At 48.3% G+C, this 6,701-nt stretch overlaps 1 long non-coding RNA gene across 1 annotated transcript; it reads right to left on the reverse strand.

The window, feature by feature from the left end:
* Positions 1–452: 452 nt before the first annotated feature.
* Positions 453–6,475, reverse strand: LOC135967266 (uncharacterized). The gene is made up of 2 exons (XR_010581252.1): positions 6,308–6,475; positions 453–923 (listed from the first exon to the last, which is right to left on the reverse strand). It is a non-coding gene; the product is annotated as an uncharacterized lncRNA (long non-coding RNA).
* Between the last annotated feature and the right edge of the window lie 226 nt (positions 6,476–6,701).

Raw genomic sequence — 6,701 nt, forward strand, 5'->3', positions numbered from 1 at the left:
CAGTCTACATGTTTAGTACAGATGCAGTGTTTTTTTCTGATTATTTTAGATTCATGGTTGGTTGAACCCACAGATGTGGAGCCCATGGATACAGAGGACTGACTGTACTATTATCCTCACTCCATTTTAAAGAAGAAGAAACTGAGGCACAAAAGGGTTAACTATTTGCTCAAGGTTACATGCTAGTGAGGCAGGGCCAGCATTGGAGCCTAGACAGTCTGGCTTCTGAGGCCATGCGCTCACTGCCTGGGCTATCCTGTCTCTTGAAAGGCAGGCTCCTTGAGGGTGGCTTTCAGCAGAATGACAGGTGCCGGGCTGTTCCTGGGAGCAGTTCTCCCCGGGGTTTTAGGAGAGTATGTAGGCAGATACTTTTTCAGGAGCTCTGGAGAAGCTGGGTTATTTGGGTTGGGAAGAGTGACTGGGAAGCCCACTCGCAAGCAAGGGGAAGAGAGTTGTTTTGGTTTAAAAGATTGACATTTTAATAAACTGCTCTTAATTAACAGCACTTTGAAATTCTGAGTGGCGTGCTCTCCATCTCAAAACACGCGGGCGGGTGGCTTCTCAGAGAGCACGATGCTTGTGGGTGATCTCCCTTTTTGAAACAAACCCAGACCCTCCAGTCACAATTTATTTTTCATTCCAAAAATGATCTTTACTGCAAATGTTGCTTTGGTTCGAGCGAATTAGAAATCCTTATTACACAGGAAGGCACTTCAAACAGTGCCCAGCTCTCCGCGCCGGCTGCGGCATCAAAGGCTCCGCTGGAATCTCTGATTACCACCCAGGCTGTTGCCCACTCGGGAACAGGCGGCATCTGAGGCTCAGGCCCTGGCTCCGGGACAGAGCAGGCTCAGGGGGTGCAGAAGCCAGCAGCCTCCATGCCGGCCTTGGTGCTTCCCCAGTATGGGGGTTTGGAGGGAGTGCTGTGGACAGAAGGGAAACAGAATAGCATAGATGAACTTGGTTGGGCACCTAGTATGTATTCATTTTTCTGAGGCAAGAAGAGCCTAGTCCCTGTGAACCTGTGACCTCCCTCTACAAGTAAGGAAACTTCGCAACTCCTCACCCCCTCCCTGAACACAGGTGTTATTTTCTTTGTTCTATAGGTAGGGAAGAGACGCTGAGTTCCTCGGCTGCCCGGGTAGCAGAAGGTGAAGCTGAGATTGGCACAACTCTGTCTGACGCTATCGTCCCCTCTAGATTGAGATCTTCAAATTCAGGGCTGTGTCTCATGCCTGTGTCCTCAGCAGCTGACACAGAGTCTAGCTCAGGACAGGCAGCAGGCAATGTCCTTGAATTGAACCAAGCAGATTCATGATTTCATTCGACAATGTTTACTGAGTCTCCACTATATGTTAGGAGCTGTTCTTACTGTTTGTCTGAGTCAGTCTGGGCTGCTATAACAAAGTATTATATACTGGGTGACTTATAAATAAGATATATTTATTTATCTCAGTTCTGGAAGCTGAGATGTCAAGGTGCTGACAGATTCAGTGTCTTGCGTGGACCCACTTTCCGATTCTCACGGCACCTTCCTTCTGTGTCCTCACATGGTGGAAGGGACCGATGAGCTCCCTGGGGTCATTGAATAAGGGCTCTAATAAGAATAAGGACACTGATCACATTCACAGGGGCAGAACTCATGATCTACTCACCTCCCAAAAGGCCCTATCTCCTAATACCATCTGCTGGGGGTTAGGGTTTCAATATATACATTTTGGGGGTCACAAACATTAGGACCATAGTAGTGTTGATGGCATTTTGCTGGTATAGTGAATGGTACCCCTCTCCCTGACAAAAGGTATGTCCATATCTCAATCCCTGGAACCTGTGAATGAGACCTTATTTCAAAAAAAGGTCTTCGCAGATGTCATTAAGTTAAGGATCCTGACATGAGATCATTTTGGTTTATGTGGGTGGACCCAAATGCCATAACTATCTCTATGAGACTGAAGAGGAGAAAGGCCATGCGAAGACAGAGGCGGAGCTTACAGTGATGCAGCCACAAGCCAGGGAATGGCCAGAGCCACCAGAAGCTGGAAAGAACAAGGAAGGATTCTCCCTTAGAGCCTTTGGAGGGAGCGTGGCCCTGCTGACACCTTGATTTGGGACTTCTGGCCTCCAGAACTATAAGAGAATAAATGTCTGTTTTCTTAAGCTCCAAGTTGGTGGCACTTGGTTATGGCATCCCTAGGAAATGACTAGAGCTGGCACTGGAGGATGGGAAGATGCCTTTGGCCCCATCTTATTCATTCTGGACTTGCATGGGGGACATGAGAGTGAAGGGGCAGAGGAGGAGGCTGGAGGCACTGGTTATCTCATGGGGACCTGGGTCTGAGCCACTTTCCTCTGGAGGTGTTTCACTGTCCCATCTAAAGTGTGCAGGCAGAAAGCTGCTCAGCAGGCCCCCTCAGCAACTTGGACATCATTAAATACAGCATGCTAATGACTGAGCAAAAATAAGTGAAAATGAGTAGTCACACACGTACAAGGACCCCTCACATCATACCAGGTCACACAGATATGGGGGTCAGGGTGTCTGGTTAAAGGCTGGTGGATTTCCCTACAGCTACGGCTGTTGAGATCTCTTGGTGTCCAGAGGGAGCCATGGACAAGGAATGGCCAACTCTATTGGGAAGGGCTTTAGGAGTTCCCAGCTCTGCTCATCCACCTTCTCCTCAGGGAGATATTCAACTGCTGTTCCAATGCTCAGGGAGTCATCCAGCTTTGGGAAGCCCTTCCTGGGATCCTCTGTTGAAAGTTCTTCCCTACACAAACCCCACATATGCCTCTCTGTGATGTCTACTTTACTCTCACTTCACAGATGTGAAATTGAGTCTTGGCTACAGTCTAGGGTCACACATACAGTAAGTGCTCAGGTGAGCATTCGGAGACACTACAGAACCTAAACTATGTGCCACAGGGGTGAACAGATGAAACACAACACACAAGTGAGGGTTTGCAGCTGCTACCACTACACTATGAAGCATTACCGTTGATTGTTATAGCAAGCACTGTCATAACTGACCCAAGTGCTTAGCTGTGGTCCCTGGAAGATCAGGTAGGCTGCCTAAACTGGTGGCTTTCTCTCTACACCTCTGTGCGATATGTGTGTTTTGGGTTTTTTTTCTTAATATTTCTCACTCTTTGGTCTCCTGGGTCCAGCTGCAAGCCTGGAATCTGCCTGATGTGGATAATTCATCTGAGACCTGTTGGTTCTCTTATGGTAACCTTTGCCACACTATATATCATACATTTTAAAATACAAATGCAATCATTTAGGGACATTGGAGAGAGAGGATTGTATTGGAACCTGAATTTGGCCTGGCCAATCACATCTCCTTCCAAGTAGGCTGTTAGGGGTGGGTACACACAAGGAATAATAGCAAACACCCTTTTATTATGAGCTGGGACAGGCTGGGTGTCTCCAATGCAGGGGCCTGGCAAGGCAGGGCTGGAACACAGTGGAAATTCTTTCTCCCCATCTAAGCAGGAATCCAAACCTTACCACTAGCCAATCACTATATCTGAAGTGAGGGCTGTCCTAGAGCACGGTGCTACACAACACAGGCCTTCCACACATTGCTACTCGTCTGCAATGAGATAAGCATCACATGGAGAATGTAAATCAACACTCCACTTCCTTCATCAAGAAAGTCCTGCTATGAAAAATATGTCAGCTGAACCAAACAATGTGCTTAGTGACACAGTTGATTTACATTCTGGCACAAGCTCCTTATCTCATTGCAGCCCAGTAAAAACCAGCTCACAGACTGACAGTGGTTCATACACCACATTTTTAGTAGCACTGCTGTAGCTCATGTAAGAAATGCCAAGGGAGAAAGTCAGCAGGCGCCGCCCTAAAGAGAGGGAACCATTGGTCCTCTACCAACTGCACCAAGAAGCCACAGGAAGCAGAACAGGAGGGAAGGCTTTGTAGGTATCAGGACTGCGGGTAGTGACCCTGCTGGCTAGTAACGTGGCCTCATCTGGCAGATCAAGAGTCCGGCTCTTGGCGAGAGGGAGTGAGAAAAGGCTGGTCAGAAGAGAGGGATGGAAGGTTTCTTTTTCCCCTACAGAAATTTCTTTGAATTGTGCTGTAAAGCCTTAGCAACAACAATGAAATAAATTCCTGGCCATTGTCCTGTAATGTTTACATGTTCTTAATTTTACAGTTTTTGGTAAATGTAACAGCAGAAGGCCCACAGGCATCTTCACGGCCTTCCTGGAAAATGTGAGGTTTGGTTTCCAGGGTGCTGGCCTGCAGGTTTTTGGACTGACAGAATCCTGAGAAAGGCTGGGTTAGCACGGCTAAACCAGTTCCTCAGCTGGTCAGACTAGGGGTCAGAGATCCCAAGAGGCAGGAGAGAGGCCAGCTACTCTTGATGGGGGCCTCCAGAGTGGTTAGCGTTTGAAGGGTTGGGATGCTTGGGCTCGTAGCCTGAAAACTCCCCAGGAACAGGCTGGGGATGACAGGAGGTTCTATGACAAGGCAGTCATCTGTAGGGAGGTGAAGAATGAGAAAAGGGAGGTGTCCTGGTCCTGGGGTTTCCTTGAGCTCTCACTTGTGTGTACCTGAGCTGGTCTTGAAAAGATGCTGGAGAGGACCCAGGTTGCCAACCTGCTATGGAGGACTGAGGGCACATTCTCAGGGAGGCCTCAGAGCTGGCTGGAAGCTCGGCTCTGCCTGGGTGGTGCTTGGCTGCCCTTGGAGCTCAATTAAACGGATTCCAATGGAACACTTTCTCCCCAGGTGCCTCTCCTGTGGTGGGCTCTGCGGGGGACCCAGAACTAGGTCCAGCACACCCTGCCTAAAATATGGTTAATAAGAGCTAATAGGAAGTGTTTGCCACATGCCCAGTTGGGGCTGAGAGTTTGACATGTGTTATCCAAGCTAAGCCTTCCAGCACTCCTCAGAATTAGGTGCTGTGTTACCCCTTTCCCAGTTTCAAAAATGGAGACCTGGGGACTCTGCCTGCCTGAGGTCACTCAGCGAATGATGGTGGAGCTAGGACTTGAACTCCACATCCAGGCTCTTAGACAAGTGGTTTGACATAGACATCATCTAGAGAGCTTTTAAAAAATACCCATGCTTAGATATCACTCTACATCAATTAAATAAGAATCTCTGGGGCATGAGACTGGGCACCAATATTTGAAAATTATACCCAAAGACTAAGCCATGCATGTGTTCAGCCAGGATTGACAGCCTTGTCTCTGGAGCCTGTAGGCTTAACTGCTGCACTAGATGGACTCAGCCCTGCTCATTTTCCCCAAAGCCTCCAGGTCATGGGGGCCTCAACCTTTGCTTTTCCTTACCAGGCCAGCCTGGGGCTCCCACACAGGTCTCTGACACAGGGAGCATCAGGGCAATGTCATAAGAGAGGAACTAGGCTGAGATTCTGGAAGAGGGAGGGAGCCCTCCCAGCAGGGAAGAATCAAGGACAGCTTCCTGGAGAAGGCAAGAGAGTTTGGGGAAGGGTCAGAGCTTGGAAAGACTGCTGGGAACTTACCATGGTCTCCTAATCTTTGTTCATTCATATGAACTCAATTCCTAGGTACTAGGGAGCCATAGAGGGTATATGAGCATGATAGTGATTCCCTCAGAAAACCATCACCTTGCTGAAGCCTATGAAGTTTCTTTCATACCTTCTTACCCAAGGGGGCAACGCTGGGATTCTGGAAAATGGAGTTTGCTGATAAATCCATAGAAGAAAATCAAGGTGTAAACACTACACCCGAAAAAAAAATCCTCTTCTTTCTCCCCACCCCCATCTATACCAGCAATGACAAGTTCTCCCAATACCCATGCACTGTGAGGCTTCACACCTCTTTGCTTTTGTTCTCAGTTTCTTCTGGCTGGAGCCCTTCCCTCTTTATCAGCCACGTGAACACATTTATATTTGTACTTCATTAAACCTACTCCAGAAGTTGTTATAGACCCTCCCAAGAGAGATTTAATCCCTTCCTCCTCAACCCTTATGGATCATGTACATAATTTTAGAGCTGCACAGATCACCCTGTCCCGGTAACTGTTTGTGCACTTGATTCCCTGCTAGATGGTGAGAAACTTAGGCAGAGTGCTTAGCGCATAATAAGTGCTTAAAAAAATAAATCATCGTCAGGCTGAGTTTCTCTCCAACATCAGGAGTCTTGGAATAATGGAGTTGTAAGAAGTGCCCCTAACCTCCTATTGTAACGCTTTCTGTCTCTTTGCCTGCCACAAGCAGCGTCATTCTCCATTATCTTCACGGCCTAGGACCAAACTATTGTCAGAGAAGGTGCCTTTGAAAGCCAAAAGGATTACCTGAGATTTTGGTATCAATAACTTCCTGGCAGCGATTTTCAACCGAGTCCAGCATAGCTTGTCATGTTAGTTATGCAGGGTCCTGGAAAACACAGACATAGGTCTGGTAGGTCTGGATGAGGCTGAGAGGAGGGAGGGGAGAGGACTGGGTCAGAGGGTGCAGTGTTCTGTGAGGGGTGGAATGGGTATGACCTCATTACTGCTGCCAGAGCTAGCATAGAGAGTGGGCTTTGGGGGCTGCCAGGTGGCCTGAGGGAGGCCATTGGCTGAGTGTGCACAGAGGAGGGAGAAGGGCTTTTAGCAGAAGGGGAGGGGAGCATTAAAGACACATTCACAGTGAGGGTGGCTAGCATCTTTTGGATGGTTCAGGATGGGCTGGAGTTTGGATCCTGGA

The sequence above is a fragment of the Macaca fascicularis genome, chromosome 14, assembly GCF_037993035.2.
Source record: "Macaca fascicularis isolate 582-1 chromosome 14, T2T-MFA8v1.1".
In the NCBI taxonomy this organism is placed as follows: domain Eukaryota; kingdom Metazoa; phylum Chordata; class Mammalia; order Primates; family Cercopithecidae; genus Macaca; species Macaca fascicularis.